We start from the raw sequence: 17,972 nt of genomic DNA on the forward strand, positions 1-17,972 counted from the left end.
GTGGGGGAGTCAGATGTGCCTGTGACTCCAGCAGGAGGCTAGCTCTCTTCTAGCCCTTGGGTGATTGCTTAGCAAAAATAAAAGTGTCTCAAAAGTCCTTTTCCCTCTTCTTCCAAGTCCAAGAGGAATTGCTGCAGGCCAATCCAAGAAAGAGCACACAAGCACAAGGACAGTCCTTTCCTGCAGATTCCTTCAGTAACACGGACAGAGGTTCCTCTTGACATCCAGAAGCAATACAAATTGTAGGGGTTTGGGCACAGATATTTATACCCCAAAAGTCTTTATTCTCAAAAGTCACTAGACACTGAACCCAGCCAAAACCAGTTCTGCTCAGGCCTGGAGCACTTTGTTTACCAGACTGCATCCTTCCTTTCAGAAAGCGGTGGTCTGCCATCAGAAGCACAGTAGGAAGTGGCACCAGCATTCACCTTGCCAGGCACAGCCCTATTCAGGTCAAGGAGCTACCCCTCCCCAGTACTCAATGCAGATCTCTCTATTCAACCCAAGTCTGACTCAGCCTGCCTTGCCCCTCTAAACCCAGACAGTCAATACACATAACAGCAGAGCACACTGGAAAGCTGAGGCCAGAAAACACCCACTTTCTAAAAGTGGTATTTTCAAACACAGAATGTTAAAACCAACTTCACTAAAAGATGCATTTTATCATTCTGAGTTCAGGCATACTAAACTCGAATTTTTACCATGTTCCCTGAGCCAGTTAGGACTATAAGATGTAATAGTCAATCTGCCCATTCTAGCCTATAGAGAACAGGTAGCCTTGCAGTAGTGAAAAATAAAATGGGGTGTAATTCACCACCAGCACATGGTACACATATCAAGCCATGTCCTACTTTACACACACAATGCACCTACCATAGGGGTGACTGACATGATGCCAAGGGAAGGTTCAGGGGCTGGGAAGAGTGGGCACTTCACAGCCAAGATGGCAGTTCTGGACTGCACGCAGACACTGCAGTGACAGGTCTGAGGTACACTTTACAAGCTGCTTCTGTGGGCGGCGCAAACCAGCGCTGCAGGCCCACCAGCAGCATTTGGGTTACCAGCCCTGGGCACACACAGGCGACACTACTAGGGACTAACAGGTAAACCAAATAAGCCAATTAGGGATATACCAATTCAAAGTCATATTTACACAGGGAGAGCATATGCACTTTAGCGCTGATCAGCAGTGGTCAAGTGCCCAGAGTCATAAAACCAACAACAACAGGGCAGAAAAAATACAAGAGGAAGGCAAAAAGTTTAGGGATGACCCTGCTAAAAGGGCCATTTCCAACACGACCCCCTTCCAGCCAAAACGCAAGGTAGACCAATCACTACCCTGATGGGCTTCCCTGCTTTGAGCGATAGAACATGGAACTGGCCCGCACTGGCAGCGGCATATCCCAGTCCTACGCCCATTTGAGCCCTGTTGGATCCCTCTGTCCACACTCTCAGGGCCCACTAAGACAACCAAGGGGGAACCTTTCCCTTCACCTGTGGACACCACCTGGGCAGCACCTAACCCTATCTTGCTCACAGGTGCGTCCCAACAGTCAGACATCAAGCCACCGTGCTCACTGAGCTCAGCCCCCTACTGTAGAAACCATCGGCAGACCCCACGGACCTTAAGAATTACCGCCCCATCTCGCTCCTCCCCTTTCCAGCCAAAGTCATCGAGAAGACCGTCAACAGACAGCTTGCCGCCTTCCTCAAGATGAATGGATCCCTTGACCACTCGCAGTCCGGCTTCCGAGCCAACCACAGCACCGAAACCGCCCTCATCGCAGCCACTGACGACATCCGAACCCTGCTCGACAACGGGGAAACAGCGGCCCTCATCCTCCTGGACCTCTCCGCAGCATTCGATACTGTCTGCCACAGCACCCTAGTACAATGCCTCAGCAACATTGGAATCCAAGAGAAGGCACTGGAGTGGATCATCTCGTTCCTCGCCGGAAGAACCCAGAGGGTCCGCCTCCCCCGTTCAGATCCAAGGCCACCGAAGTCATCTGCGGTGTACCACAAGGATCATCACTCAGCCCCACCCTCTTCAACGTGTACATGAGACCCCTCGCAGCCATCGCACGCCATCACAGCCTCAACATCATCTCCTACGCCGATGACACCCAGCTGATCCTCTCCCTCACCAACGACCCCGACACCGCCAGAACCAACCTACACGAAGGGATGAAAGAAGTAGCCGAGTGGATGAAGAACAGCCGCTTGAAACTGAACTCAGACAAGACGGAAGTCCTCATCCTTGGATCATCACCGTCTGCCTGGGACGACTCCTGGTGGCCCCCGGCCCTAGGCAGCGCACCCAAACCAACGGACCACGCTCGCAACCTGGGCTTCATCCTGGACTCCTCCCTACCGATGACCAGACAAGTCAACGCCGTCTCGTCATCGTGTTTCAACATCCTACGCATGCTCCGTAAGATCTTCCGATGGATCCCCACCGAAACCAGGAAGACGGTCACCCAGGCACTTGTCACCAGCAGACTGGATTACGGAAACACCCTCTACACCGGAACCACAGCCAAACTGCAGAAAAGACTCCAACGCATCCAGAACGCCTCCGCACGACTCATCCTGGACATCCCCCGTCACAACCACATCTCCGGACACCTGAAAGACCTGCACTGGCTCCCCGTCGGCAAAAGAATCATGTTCCGCCTCCTCACCCATGCACACAAAGCCCTCCACAACCTAGGCCCTAGGTACATCAACAGCCGCCTGACCTTCTACACTCCCACCCGCCAACTACGATCGACCAGCCACGCCCTCTCGCCGCCGTTCCACGCATTCGAAGAGCCACCATGGGAGGAAGATCCTTCTCCTACCTGGCAGCCAAGACCTGGAATTCTCTCCCCATCCACCTCCGTCTTACTCAAGACCACCTCTCCTTCAGGAAGCAACTCAAGACCTGGCTGTTCGAGCAGTAGGGCCCCCCCCCCCAAAGCGCCTTGAGACCCTCCGGGTGAGTAGCGCGCTATACAAATTTCTTGATTGATTGATTGATTGACTGACAGTAGTCAGTGCCGAGACCCAGACCCTATACCTCTCAGGGCTTCCAAACCTCGGGGGCATCAGAGAACGGGGGCAGTAGCCCCAGGTGCCCCGCACCTTTTGTCTACTCTCCCTCCTGTCAGGTCAAGCACGCCACCCTGACTCTGACCCACAAACCTTGGGCCTGTACCCAGCGGCTGGACCGGAGACTGGGGTGGGCTTTCCCACCCCTGGTCACCCTCCTCACCTGTGGACACCACCTGTGCAGCACCTAACCTTAACAGGCTCACAGGTGTTTCCCAACAGATAGACCACAAGCCACAGTGGCCACTGAGAGTAGTCAGTGGGGAGACCCAGGTCTGATACCTCTCAGGGTTCTCAAACCTCTGTGGCATCAAAGAGTGGGGGGCAGTAACCCCAGGTGCCAGGCACCTTTTGTCCACTCTCCCTCTCATCAGGTCAGGCAAGACACCCTGACACAGACCCACCAGCCCTGGGCCTGTACCCAGCCTGTACCCTCCCACCTGGAGCGGTACCCCCTTCCAGAATTGTCGGGGCACCTGTGGCAGGTGTCCTGCACAATTCGCCCACCAGTTCAGGGGTTCTATCCTGCAACTGGCATCCCAGCATACGGTCTGTACCCTTAGACTGGGAGGAGGTCAGGGGTGAGGCTGCCCTCTCCCCGCCCCGTTTACTGGGGCCCTGCACCCCCCCACCTGGAGAGGTGCCCCATAACACAAACCGGTAGGGGCACTGTTAGCAGTGGCCCCTTCCTCCAGGTCAGGGGGGACACCCTGAACCTGGCCCTCCAACCTAGGGTTTGTACCCTTAGACTGGGTGGAGGTCATGGGTGAGGCTACCCTCTCCCCGGATCCCTTACTGGGGCCCTGCACCCTCCCACCTGGGGAGGTGCCCCCATAACACAAACCGGTAGGGGCACTGTTAGCAGTGGCCCCTTCCTCCAGGTCAGGGGGGACACCCTGAACCTGGCCCTCCAACCCAGTGTCTATACCCTTAGGCTGGGCCTGTGCCTGGCAACCCAGGACTTCTGGGGGAGTACACCAATTCCCCCCAAGGAAAGCACGCTCCTCTAGAGTTGTGCAACAGTCTGCCTGGCACACCAGGACTTCCTGGGGAGCACACAGCCCCCCTCGAGGGAAACACACCCCTCCACCAGTTCAGGGTCTTGACCCTGCAACCGATCTACCAACCTGGAAAACCCCTCAGGTAGCACCGAGGTCAGAGGAGAGGACTCCCTCCCTCTGCACCCCCTTCCAGCATACTGCACCCTCCCACCAGGAGTGGTGCTCTTAAAAAACGGATACTGCTTACAGTTGTCCCTCCCGGTCAGACAACACCTGGACCTGACTTCCCAACTCAGGGATCAAACCCTGCGGCTGAACAACTGCCTGGCAAACCAGGACTTCCTGGGGAGTACAAAGACTCTCCCCTAGGGTAACACAAAACTCCTGTGTTGTGTGACAGTCTGCCTGGCGCAGATCTCCCGACCCCTGTCCACCTGACAGTGCGCGGAGATCCCCCAGGACAAAAGTGGTGTCACCATGGTCACTCCTCTGGGGCTCAGCCCTCCTGACTGGCCCCTGACCCACTGGGGGCTCCTTCCCCCTCTCACCCCTCAAGCTGGACTTCTGCACCCTTCCCCTAGGAGTGGCACTGCCAGACACCATAACTGATGGAGGCCTGACTACAGGTACTCCCAGCTCACCTAACACAGGGAGTCCCCCCACAACTGAAGGTCCATCCGGACAGACTAGACTCCCTACTTGGTGTTCCCTCATGGCACCATCCAGTCCTGGAGACTGAGGTTGGGGCACTTCGGGACCTATCCCAGTCTCACTCCTGCTCCCACGAGACAGGATGTGAGGCCCTACAACCTCCTCACAACAAGGGGACCTAGCTGCATCATAGCGAACCTCTCCCACCACTCTGAGTTGGAAGATATCTGAACCACTTCTATTAGGGTCACTCCCCAATGCCTCTACAGAGCCTCTGGTACCCACCCAGAGGTCTGCCTCCTGTGCAAGTTCCCTAGGATCAGAGAACTCGCGCTCCAACAGGTGTGGGTTTAGCTCTGGAAAACAGGATCTCACAATATGCTCTCCTACAATTGGATTACACAGTTCCCTGCAGGTGCTAACCTTCTCCTCACAATCCAGTGCCTCACACACGTACCCCACACCACTCTCCTGAAATGGGCGAGACATTACATGACTGTCTCTATCACTCAACCCACACTCTTCTGGGCGGTCCTCACACTCATACACCAGGACTTCAGCCACGGAGGAACCCCTCTCCCTGCACCTCACATCTAGAGTCGGTAGGGTGTCCCTCTCCTCACTAGGACTATGGGCCCCTGTGCTAGTTCCCCAATCCATCTCCGGGACACTACACACCAATGGAGCTACCTCATATCCTGGAATCCCATGGTGTAGATCAACCCCCTTCTTCGAGTCGGGTGCCACATCTCTGGGTGGGTGTACTACACTGTCATCACTACATAACTCAATTTTGCTGCCACCACTGGACCCCACCTTCACTGGTGAATCCAGACAATTAACACTGCACTCAGGGGATAACCTACCCTCCAGAGCTAACTTCTCCTTTACTGCTATTGGCGCTAGGTGTGCTTCCAGCTGGGCAATCTCCATTTGGAGCCTCTCTAATTCCAGCTGTTGCTCCCTCTGTCTGTCCAACTCCTCTGGGGACCATGAAGGGGATTGGGCACTCCCCTGGGTTCTAGACCCAGCACGGGACTTCCTACCTATGGGACCCTCCCACCTGTCCACCAACTCCTCTGGGGACCATGAAGGGAATTGGTCACTATACTCAGCAAGGGGCTCCCTACCTATGGGCCACTCCCACTTGTCCACCAACTCCTCTATGGACCATGAAGGGAATCGGTCATTACCATAGGCACTAGACTTAGCAAGGTACTCCCTACCTATGAGATATCCCATAACACTTTCTTCCTCCTCTTCCGACTCTCCAGAGCCACCCTCAGACCAACTACCCTCTTGGTAGGTGTACTGGGACTCCAAGAATCTCCATCTGTCTTGTTGCCAAAGCCTCAAGGATGTCTGCAAGGATAGCAGAGTCTCCTTCCCACTCACAGCTAAACCTCTCTCCTAAAAGAACCCCCTTAGCTCCTCTAGACTGTAGGCCAACAAATTATCTATGTAAAAGGTTGTTCTCATCTCATCAAGACCCATTGTAGCTATAACTGGCAATACGAATCAAAAATAGAATAAAAAACTCCAAAATGTATGTGGTTACGTTATGGTCTGCACTCACTAGTAGTGTACACTGTAATTAATAATTATGCGATCATAAATGCAAGTCCAGATCCTCACCGCTGCCACCAATGTTAGAAATGGGGGTCTCTAGTTGGCAGTGGCTGGACTCAGTCCAAGTAGGAACCTTCTTCCTAAGTCAGAGTAAGGAGGCTACACCCTTTCATAACCCCTGCTCAACCCTTTGGTAACGTAGCACGAGCAGCTAGGCTTATCTCAGAGGCAGTGTCTAAAGCATTTATGATCATACACAGTAACACAGTGAAGGACACTACAAAGGGACACCACACATGTAGTTATAAAAAATAAGTATCTTTATATATAGACTTAACACAAGACCAATACGGTAAAAAGTCACAATACTGAAAATATGGGGGTACTCTTGAAAAGCTGGAAAAAGAGTTCAAAGTGTTCAAATAGGGGTTCAGTTCAAAGCAGTGGTCTCTGCGACCCTTTTACTTACAAAGTACCTGGATTTCGTAGCAAAACCAACAACAATGTCGCAAAGGAGCTGTAGCGATGATTTTCCCCATGCTAGGCTGGCGATGCGTTGAATCCTTGCCGCAAGGGAGGATGATGCGCCGGGCTGCGGGTGCGTGCGGGACAAAGAGACAGATTTCTTCACGCTAGGCCAGCGATGCGTTGAATCCTTGCCGCGAGGGAGGATGATGCGCTGATCCTGTTGCGTGTGCGATCTTGTTGCGATGAAAGAAAATGGTGCCCCGCGAGGGAGCGACGATCCGGGTGCGATGCGAGGAAATGGGTGTACGGACGCGCGGCGTCTGCGCTGCGATGATCTTGGTGTGATGATCCGGGGTCAGCGAGCCTTTGAAAAGCCCGCAAACCTGCGATGATCTCTGGAGTTAGCGAGCACTTTGGGGCCTGCAAGCGTGCAATGCGATAATCTTTAGTTTGCGAACGCTCGGCGGCAGCAGCACTTGGATTTTTCTTCCACTCTTCAGCTGCAGCGGCTCTCAATCGGCGTTAGCGACGATTTTCAGCTCTCTCTTCTCTGTAGTAGAACTAGAGGCCCTGGAACTCACAGGGGCCTCACCTGCAGATAGAAATCCTCGCTGGGAGGAATCAGGAGGATGGTGGGGGAGTCAGATGTACCTGTGACTCCAGCAGGAGGCTAGCTCTCTTCTAGCCCTTGGGTGATTGCTTAGCAAAAATAAAAGTGTCTCAAAAGTCCTTTTCCCTCTTCTTCCAAGTCCAAGGGGAATTGCTGCAGGCCAATCCAAGAAAGAGCACACAAGCACAAGGACAGTCCTTTCCTGCAGATTCCTTCAGTAACACGGACAGAGGTTCCTCTTGACATCCAGAAGCAATACAAATTGTAGGGGTTTGGGCACAGATATTTATACCCCAAAAGTCTTTGTTCTCAAAAGTCACTAGTCACTGAACCCAGCCAAAACCAGTTCTGCTCAGGCCTGGAGCACTTTGTTTACCAGGCTGCATCCTTCCTTTCAGAAAGAGGGGGTCTGCCATCAGAAGCACAGTAGGGGGTGGCGCCAGCATTCACCTTGCCAGGCACAGCCCTATTCAGGTCAAGGAGCTACCCCTCCCCAGTACTCAATGCATATCTCTCTATTCAACCCAAGTCTGACTCAGCCTGCCTTGCCCCTCTAAACCCAGACAGTCAATACACATAACAGCAGAGCACACTGGAAGGCTTAGGCCAGAAAATACCCACTTTCTAAAAGTGGTATTTTCAAACACAGAATGTTAAAACCAACTTCACTAAAAGATGCATTTTATCATTCTGAGTTCAGGCATACTAAACTCGAATTTCTACCATGTTCCCTGAGTCAGTTAGGACTATAAGATGTAATAGTCAATCTGTTCATTCTAGCCTATAGAGAACAGGTAGCCTTGCAGTAGTGAAAAATAAAATGGGGTGCAATTCACCACCAGGACATGGTACACATATCAAGTCATGTCCTACCTTACACACACAATGCACCTACCATAGGGAAGGTTCAGGGGCTGGGAAGTGTGGGCACTTCACAGCCAAGATGGCAGTTCTGGACTGCACGCAGACACTGCAGTCACAGGTCTGAGGTATACTTTACAAGCTGCTTCTGTGGGTGGCGCAAACCAGCGCTGCTATTCCACCAGCAGCATTTGGGTTACCAGCCCTGGGCACACACAGCCCACACTACTAGGGACTAACAGGTCAACCAGAAAAGCTGTTTAGGGATATACCAATTCACAGTCATATTTACACCGGGAGAGCATATGCACTTTAGCACTGATCAGCAGTGGTAAAGTGCCCAGAGTCATAAAACCAACAACAACAGGTCAGACAAAAAACAAGAGGGAGCCAAAATGTTTAGGGATGACCCTGCAAAAAGGGCCATTTCCAACAGCGCGCATTATTATTAAAATTAACAATAATTAAAGCAATGTGGGCAGAAGTCACCAGAGACAACATTTGATAAAAAGCTCTTGTAACATTCGCTCTAAATCTTAAAGGAGCCAGCATGTTAGAAACATAAATACCATCCCTCCTTTAGAGCGCCCATAGTTGGACTCTATAGCTGGGCTATGGAAGGTTTTAAAGCCATTTATATGAATGGGCTCAACAGCCCAGATCTCTTGAAGACAAAGAATATTGAATTTAGAAATAAATTCGACCCATTCGTTCGTAAGGTGTTTTGTGACGTAGACCGGCCACATTCCAATAAAGTACTTTAAGGGCTGTGACAGAGGTTTCTGGCCTAGATTCTGCTAACAGCAAAGGCGAAGGATGTCCCACAGAACCACCCTCCAAGTTGACTGAATGCACTAAGTCTTCATCTAGATCTGCCAATGGCCCCCTCTTGTATGATGTAACAATTCCAGAGCCAGACTGATTCTTCCTGTTTGATTCCACAGGTTTCATTAGTCAATCCACACAATTTAAAGTGGAGAGACAATCAAACCTGTTCCGGGTTTCAATTGGATGTAGATACTTTGGCCGGAACCCCTGGTAAGATGGCTCTGCTGCAAATGGCCGCTGTTCTAAATGGGCTGGGGGTTGATAGAAGAAACCAAGTGGTAAGACCAATATCTGCTTCGGTACAAGAAAGGGGAGACTAGCACTCTCAAGAATGTGACTCACCAAGTTGGGGGAAGTGAATGAAAGCACAACACAATCACCATCTAACGTTTTACTACCTGTACCCACCCAACCTACTCTCCTAATCATTTTTAGATCAGCAAAAAGTGCCCCCCAAGCCCTACCCTTATGTTGTGCCAGTTTAGAGATGTATTCCTAAGGGATTCCCATGACTCCTGCGCAGAGTTAGTGAGAACGGGGACGTTTGCTAGAATTACTACATAAGGGGTGGCTGCAGGTGGAAGCTCTAAGCAGTTCAATTTTGTTACCGGGTAGTTACGCCTGTCAGCCACAGTAATTAGATTAGTACAAGTTGACGTGTGTGGGGGAACAGATGGAGTCATAGGACCGCTGTTTTACCAAGGTTGAGAGGACAAGGGTTGTAGGGAAGGAGGGGGGCCACCCTGGGTCGCATTGATGCTTAAATCAGTCTTTGTCAGATCCCTCAGACCACCACCCACTGTATGATATGGTTGAGTTATAGGTCGAGAGTTAAAGCAAGGAGAGGGTTGCACACTGACGCTGTTACTATTACTTTGTGGAAGGTGCTGGTAGTTAGCTGGCATATGCGGGTTAATTGTCCGCAAGTCTAATTTAGAGTGGATGTTCTTCTCTATCCCCTTTAGTTGCTCAGTGAGTGAACTAAAAGCAGCCCTTACTGATTCCGTTGAGGATTGAATTAAGGCAAACTAGGCAACATAACCTACATGCTGCTGTGCTCCTCCACTTTTCTTATGCTTTTTTACCAGGGGTTGCTTATGAGTATTCTTGGTATGCTGACTACTCCCGCCTACTCTTCCTATTCTTTCGCTAGATTGAAAAAGCGGGACAGGTGGTGCAATGGACTGGGTTTTAAACCATATACTGGGGGGTTGGTTAGCAGGTTGAATATCTTGGGGGACAATGCTAGACAGTTTTTCAGGATCCCTCCTTCCTTCCCTCTGCCCAGTTGCTTGCGAACTGTCAACACAGTCAGAAGTAGAGCTAGTGGCGGGATTTTCGCTGGTAATTATAGCTGAGCCATAAGGGGTTACGCCTGAGACATTATTAGAACAACATGATAAGGACTCCTCCACACTTAGAATTTGTTTTTCCAAAGCCCCCATAGCTCCTGTAATATAATTCAGGATAGAAGAAAGAGGATGTGCATTAATGTGAGGTTTAGCAGCTCCACTTGGGTGTTTCCTTTTACCCATGTTCAAAGTTAAAAAACGGCACCGAGTTAAACAGTAAAACAATAATTTGGCTGCACTAAACAAATAGAAACCCAATGTCAGTTGCAGAAGAAAGAGACGCGCCCAATGAGACTTGAATAGTTCAGTTGGAATGAAGCAGCCTGGTGACACTTACTTAGTAACAAGTTCAATTCGAACCACTTCAGCTCCTCATATCATGTCGAATAGAATGACTCTTCAGGGCCAAGCCATAATAGACGGTTTGTGTATTCCCTATACCGGTGATAATTCCAACCTGGTCGGGGTCTGGGATAAAGCGGAAAAAGTAATGTGCAAGAAGTAGGTCAAGAGTTCCCAACTGATGATAGAACTTGTATTAGGGGATCAAAGTCGCAAAGAAAGGTAAATGAGGCTTCCACATCAGTGGGGAAACTTCCGGATTGATCGTACTACCGCCGAGACATGGGGTCTCCTTCTTATTCCTAAATTTCGACACTTATCCTGTGTCTCAGAAGATTGGCTTGGTCTTTTACAAGCTCCACAAACATTGCCTTTTATGGACTTATCTGTCCATCAACGACCCCATATCAGTTTGAAACTACTCTCAGAATATTGACAAGTAAAGCTGACCCTGTACTTGATTCCCCACTGATGTGGAAGCCTCATTTACCTTTCTTTGTGACTTTGATCCCGTAATACAAGTTCTATCATCAATTGGGAACTCTTGACCTACTTCTTGCATGTGACTTTTTCCGCGTTATCCCAGACCCCGACCGGGTTGGAATTATCACCGGTATAGTGAATACACATACCGTCTATTACGACTTGGCCCTGAAGAGTCAGAGTTGACTGTTCTCTGACGAAAAACGTGTCGGTTGGCTGGTCTTTATGCCAACAAGCATTAATAGAAACAAGAAAACTCACAGCGACCATTGTTTTTATGTGTAGAATATGAACATACTCTGTTTTTTGACTTTATGTGTGCACAGGTCTGTTGTAATTGTTACATGTGGTTGGTATTTCAAACACTAAGTAAGAGGTTAGAAGGGTCGCCCCTTTCCTGTCAGCACCATAGTAATTAGTTCTATGTCCACTTGACCTCCGTATACCTTGCAGAGTGCCATTTTTTCCTTTATACCAAAACCCTTTCTCCTGGCATCACCTACTTGGTGAGCCCCCAGAACTGTGTGGATGATCCAATCTTTTGCAAAACAAGAGTACCACATATGGAATAACTTTACTGAGAACCATAACACAGCATCTACCAGGACAATCAAAGGGGGTGCCTTGAAGGTGGTCACAAGAGGGTCTGTCTGCAGGAGATAGGAGTATGTAGAGCACTAGACAGGGAGATAGAAGAGGTGGAACAGCTCTTACCACTGTGGGAGCGAACCCCGGAGTGTGAAGCCTTTAAAGGCTCCACGATGCCCAAGGCAAAGACCCACCATCAAATCCTTTTGGAGTGCCTTCGCTGATTTAATTTTGGTGCATATGTGGCCAAAACACACCGTGAGGGCAACAAATTGGGTCACCTCCTTGCTTGGCTAATCCAATAAGAGACCCGCTCAAGTCCCATTCTGGAAATTACCTCGCACTCTAGTGCCACCTTCTATGTGCAACACAACATCCTACAGGCATTCCTCAGGTACTACGACCCCATCTATGAGGCCCCCCGTCCCCCCCAGCAGCTGTGGATGAGGTGGGAGCCTTCCTTTCGGACTGCTCCCTCCCTCGAATTCCTGACACCCCTAGTTGTAAGTCTAGATGCTGTGATTTCAGTAGCGGATATCAATCAGGCCATTCAGGACCTTGCAAAGAATAAAACCCCAGGCCTCAAGGGGCTGCCGATAGAATACTACAGCACATTCGCCACGAGTCTCGCACCTCGACTAACAGAGATGTTTACCAAGGCCCCTGAAATCTGGGCAATTGCCCCTGTCTCTCCATGAGTCCCTCTTGGTATCCACCCTAAACCTGCCTGTATTCTTACACCATTCTTGGAGCAGATTACAAGATCCTAGGGAAAATCCTGTCAAACAAGTGTGCTCAGATGCTTCCTAAGCTTATCCAGCCAGATCACAATGGCATCATCTCGGGGTGGAGAACATCTCACAGGATTAGGCGCCTCTTTCATGTACAGAATCAAACACAGAAACACTTTCCACATACAGCATGTCTAATGCGGGACCTAGAAAAGGCATTTGACTCACTTACCTGGGGCTACCTTTTCAGAGTACTGGATCGAAAGAGGGTGGTCAATCGCCTACTAGCTTATACAAAGCGACTGTACACAAATCCCACCTCCTGAATCTGCTTAGGCTGACTCATCTCACCCCCTTTGCCAGTGGAACGGGGAACTAGGCAGGGGTGCCCCTTATTCTCCTTGCTATTTGTGATGGCAATGGAACCCTCACCATTCAGCTCGGTAGCGAGGGGCTAACCTGGGGGCTCCCCCTGGATGACAGGACACATGCAGTGTCCCTCTATGCTAATGACCTATTCCTGTACCTCGAAGATGTCCGAGCAGACCTCCCCCCGATTCAAGCCACGCTTTGTGCATTCGCGCAAGCAGCGGGACTCCAGGTCAACTGCGATAAGTCGTTAGTGGACCCACTCCATCCTGGCTTGACCCTACTAGAGATACGTCTTAAGGATACTCCACTCAGCTGGCGAGAGACCATGGTCCGATACGTTGGTATATGCCTCTACTACTCCCTGGCCAAGCTCTATGACAGTAACCTGCGGGCCACACTGTCCCTGTTCAGTTCAGTTCAATTGTGTATTTCGTATAATACATACAAAAGCAAAAATAATAATTTTTCATAAATATACAGTTAAAAAAATGTCCTGGTGGCCAAGATGGCGACCGGGATGGACATTCCTGAGTGAGGCTCCCGGCCTGAATCCCCTATCCTGACCACCTAATAGCCTCTACCCCCTACAGGCACCCCACAAAACGTGAGCGCTTGCCACCTGGGGCATCGACAGCCAGACCCCGCTGTTTCTTGGGCCAGTGCTCTCCCGCTGCCGCCCTGTGCGAGACTTCCTCTGTGGCGAGGTCTGGCCCGCCATTTTACTGGACGAGCGGAGCGGCGGTCGCTGGCGGCGGCTGTGGTTCCTGTGGGCGAAGTGAACGGGCCCGGTGTGGCGGCTGGCCGGAGGAGGACAGCGGGGCTGTGAGGAGGTGTCCAGCCTCCCGCGACTCTCCAGCCACTGAGGGAACACGCGCGAGATAGTCGCGTCAGCGCCGGCTCGCCGGACAAATCGAGTCCCCGGCTGCTGGGCCTGGGCCCGGACCCCGCTGTTCCCTGGGTCGGCGCGGTCCCGCGACCGCCCTGGACGAGCCTTCCTCCGCGGCGGAGACCATCCTGCTGGTCAAGCAGAACACTGACCACTGGGGGCAGCGAGTATCCTGTGTGCGGGGGTGAGTGGACTCCGGCATGGCGGCTGGCCGGGAGCAGCAGCGGAGCTTTGAGGAAAGGCCCGACTTCCTGTAACTCTCCAGCCGCCGAGGGAGGTAACCGCGAGCGGGTCACATCAAAGCCAGCTCGCCGAGCAAATCAAGCCCCCGGCTCTTGGGCCCAAACCCGGGTCTAGCCCCGGAGCGGTGACATACCCTAGGGTGGAGGTGCCCTATCTGCCTGTGTGGTGCGGTGGCCCGAGCGGCGGCGCGGAGCAAACAGCGGCGCCCGGTGAGTGGGAGCTGGCCTGGGCCGTGGGTCGCGCTGAGCTGCCTGCTGCGTACCACCCGGCCCCCGGCTTGCTGGCCTGGCGTTGCGGCCGCGGGGAGACACACCGGAAACCCCGCACAATCTGCTGCCGAGACTACTACGATGACGGCGCAATAATCTGATGCCCCCTCCTAATGGCGACTGTGACCCGGAGATAACAAGCTTGTAGGAATTACGCTGCGACGCGTGGCCCGGTGTGGGCACTTGGTACCGGCGACAATCGAGGTGTTGCCCCAAGGAACAGTAAGTGGGGGCACGAGGACTTGGGAGGAGCCAGCTGAGCGCCCGGGGGAACAGGTGTGAGGCTTCACTTACCACTGTGCTGTGGGCATTGACGCTGTGCACTGGCACGGAACGAAGAGTAAAGCGGCCTACACAGACTACAACGCCTGGTCGCGCGGGTTGACCTGCACCAAAGCTGCGGCGCGACATCTCGGCTCTGGCCCCCCCCCGCGCGTCGGGAAGGAATCTGAGACCCCCTGCGGACGACCCTCCTGGGTGTTATGTCCACGGGGCAGCGCAGAGCGGGGCGCACAATCCCGGACATGTTAGGGAAGAGTGCCCTCAAGGGAGACAAAAGCCCATCGCCCTCGGTGCCCCCCGAGGGTCACCGCCGGACAAGACGAAGAGGGCGCCCCCATCACTAAGTCCTTCCTGGAGACTCTCTTCAACACCCTGAGGGAGGACTTCCAAACATTGAAGCAAGATGTGGCTGGGGAAGTCAGATAAATACGCAGAGACGTGGATGGCCTGGGGGAGCGAGTGGCCGCGGTGGAAGAAGCCGATCTGTCCAGGGGTGAGGAGATAGTGCAACTGCAACAAGAAGTGGTACGCCTCAAAGAGCAGCAGGTAGATCTCCAGGCTCACGCAGAAGACCTGGAAAATCGGTCTCGAAGAAATAAAATACAGGTCCGGGGCGTGCCACTCAAATCGGAGGGAACGGATGTCACTCTCTTCCTGCAGGGCCTCTTCAGGGACGTTTTGGACGAGAGAGTGGACTTCGAAGTGCGCATTGACAGGGCGCACAGGGTGGGCCTGGTGCGACGTGCGTCTGCCCCCCCACCGGACAACCTAGCATTCCTCCCAGACTTCCAGCTGAAGGAACGCATCTTGCTGGCGGCCCGTAAGAAACAGCCCCTTCAATAACAGGGCCACTCGGTATCACTGTTTCAGGACCTCTCTGCCATAACTCTGCAGAAGAGGAAGACTTTCAAGCCAGTCACCGCCTTCCTGCGGGACAAAGGGGTCCTGTACTCGTGGGGCCACCCATTTTGGATAATCTTTAAATGGAATGGGGCCTTACAGCAGCTCCGATCCCTACAGGACACATGTGCAATTTTGGGGATCACCCTGGACGTTGACTCCGAGGGGAAGGGTACCGGGAGGCGGTCCTCACCCAGGTCTCCATCACGGACCTCGGACGATGGCTGGCAACGAGTAAAGAATCGAAGCGGGCCCAAGAGGTCCCTGAAACCGGATCCCCAACTGATGGCGCAGGAGCAGGCGGCGGCTATACAGGAAGTATCCAAAGACACGGCAACGGCGGAATGATCCAGCAGGACGCGAATGGTGCTCCGGAGTACCGGTCTTCGCTACTATTGTGCATGGGGGTTCATTTGCTTCAGGATGAGCGGGTCAGGTGGGGATAGGGGGGGGCGATGGGGTCGCCATCACCACACACTCCGCACGGAGAAGACTCTGTGGGCCTGAACTACGTCTGGATAGGCCCAGGACTATGGTAAAGTTGGGGCTCCAGTTGATGTTGGGAATGGGGGAGGGGGGAGGAGGGGGGGACGGGAGAGGAACCACAGTTGGGGCGAGGGGTTGGTCCTCGGGGGGGAGGGTTGGGGGACACGGGGAAGTTCGCAGGGGTGCTGTTGGGGTGGGGGAAGGGGGGTGGGACAGAGGGAGGGACTCAGTGTGCCAGGGGGTTCTGTGGGACTGCACCGCTCCTTGATTCAATGTCAGCTACACCAGGGGTATGTGCTTCTGTTGCTGGAGACAGGTTTGACTTACTCTGCTTCTCTATGGCTCATGGCGCGTTTGACCTCTTGGGATGGAGTCTAGTCTAAAGGTACTAACCCTCAATGTGAAGGGCCTGAACAACCCGATTAAACGTAGGGCTGTGATTTCATACTTGGAGAAATCCGAGGCGGACATATGCCTCTTACAAGAGACCCACCTCCTACCCAAGAATTGGCACAGGATGCGCTCACGCGCCTTTCCCCAACAGTTTTTTTCCTCGCTCCCCACAAAGAAAGCAGGGGTGGCTATTTTAGTTTCCAGGCGCTTCCGCGGCAGCATAGGCGATAAGGCGGGGGAGATAAAGGGTAGGTTGCTAGCATACACCTTCCTTTTAGGGAGCCAGCGCTTTACGATTGTCTCCCTCTATGCCCCGAACTCAGGGCAAGAAACTTTTTTGAAAAACGCCATTTCGCAGTCACTTCAATCTCCTGCCTCTCTCCTACTCATTTGGGGAGACCTTAACTTAGTAATGAACACAAATACAGATAGATCATGTCACCGATACGGGGACACCGGTGCCATAACTACTGCCGGTAGGGACTGGCTGCAGGAGAGGGGATTAGTGGATCTGTGGAGAGTCACCCATCCCAACACATCACACTTCACATTTTACTCTCACGTCCATCACACATACGCCAGGCTGGCCGACTACTTGGGCTCTACTGAGCTACTAGCCACTCTTAAAGACGTAAGCATTGTCCCAGCGGCATTGTCTGATCATGACGCAGTGGAGCTGACATTGCAAGTTCCTGCGTCCGCCCGAACACCGGGGACGTGTCGGCTGAGGGAAACCCTCCTGCAATGGCCGGAGGTCACCGAGCAAATCCGCACTTGCCTCACCGATTACTTAACTATTAATGATGTCCCCGGAACTTCGCTGTCCGCCTATGGGGGGCCTTGAAGGCAGTGGTCCGCGGCGAACTTATTGCCATTGTATCAGCAGAGGCCAAGGACCGCAAGGTAAAAAGGGATGACCTCACTTCCCAGGTCTCTGAACTGGAGAGGGTCCATAGCCGCACAGGTGCCCCACGAATTTGGAGGCAACTTAAGGCCGTCAGAGCCCAGCTAGCCAGCTTAGACACAGATCGTGCCGAATTCGCCGCATTGCGTCTACGTCACTCATACTACACGGGTGGCAATAGAACGGGCCGCTTACTTGCTAGCGCCCTGAAGGCGAAGACTCAGCGCTCCAAAATCACTAGCCTTACGGACGACACTGGCCTGGAAGTCACGGGCGACCCCCAAATCGCAGAAGCATTTAGGACGTTTTATGCCACCCTATACAAGGCTGACTCGGTCTCGCCGGAGGATGCTTGTACTTACTTAGACTCAGCAAACATCACAGAGTTGTCTCAGGACAACGCGGACACCCTAGACGCCCCTATCCACGTGGATGAGATACTCGCCGCTATTTCTCGCCTTCGCCCTCTTAAATCCCCGGGACCTGATGGCTTTTCAGCCGGTTTCTATAAGATCATCAGCCGGATGCTTGCCCCAATCCTCACTCGGCTTTTCAACTCCTTCGAGGGACCGAGCTCCATCCCCTCGGACATGCTGGCAGCTGAGGTAGTCGTGCTGCCCAAACCGGGTAAAAAACCCACATGTTGCTCAGCGTTTCGGC

The sequence above is a fragment of the Lissotriton helveticus genome, chromosome 12, assembly GCF_964261635.1.
Source record: "Lissotriton helveticus chromosome 12, aLisHel1.1, whole genome shotgun sequence".
NCBI lineage: Eukaryota > Metazoa > Chordata > Amphibia > Caudata > Salamandridae > Lissotriton > Lissotriton helveticus.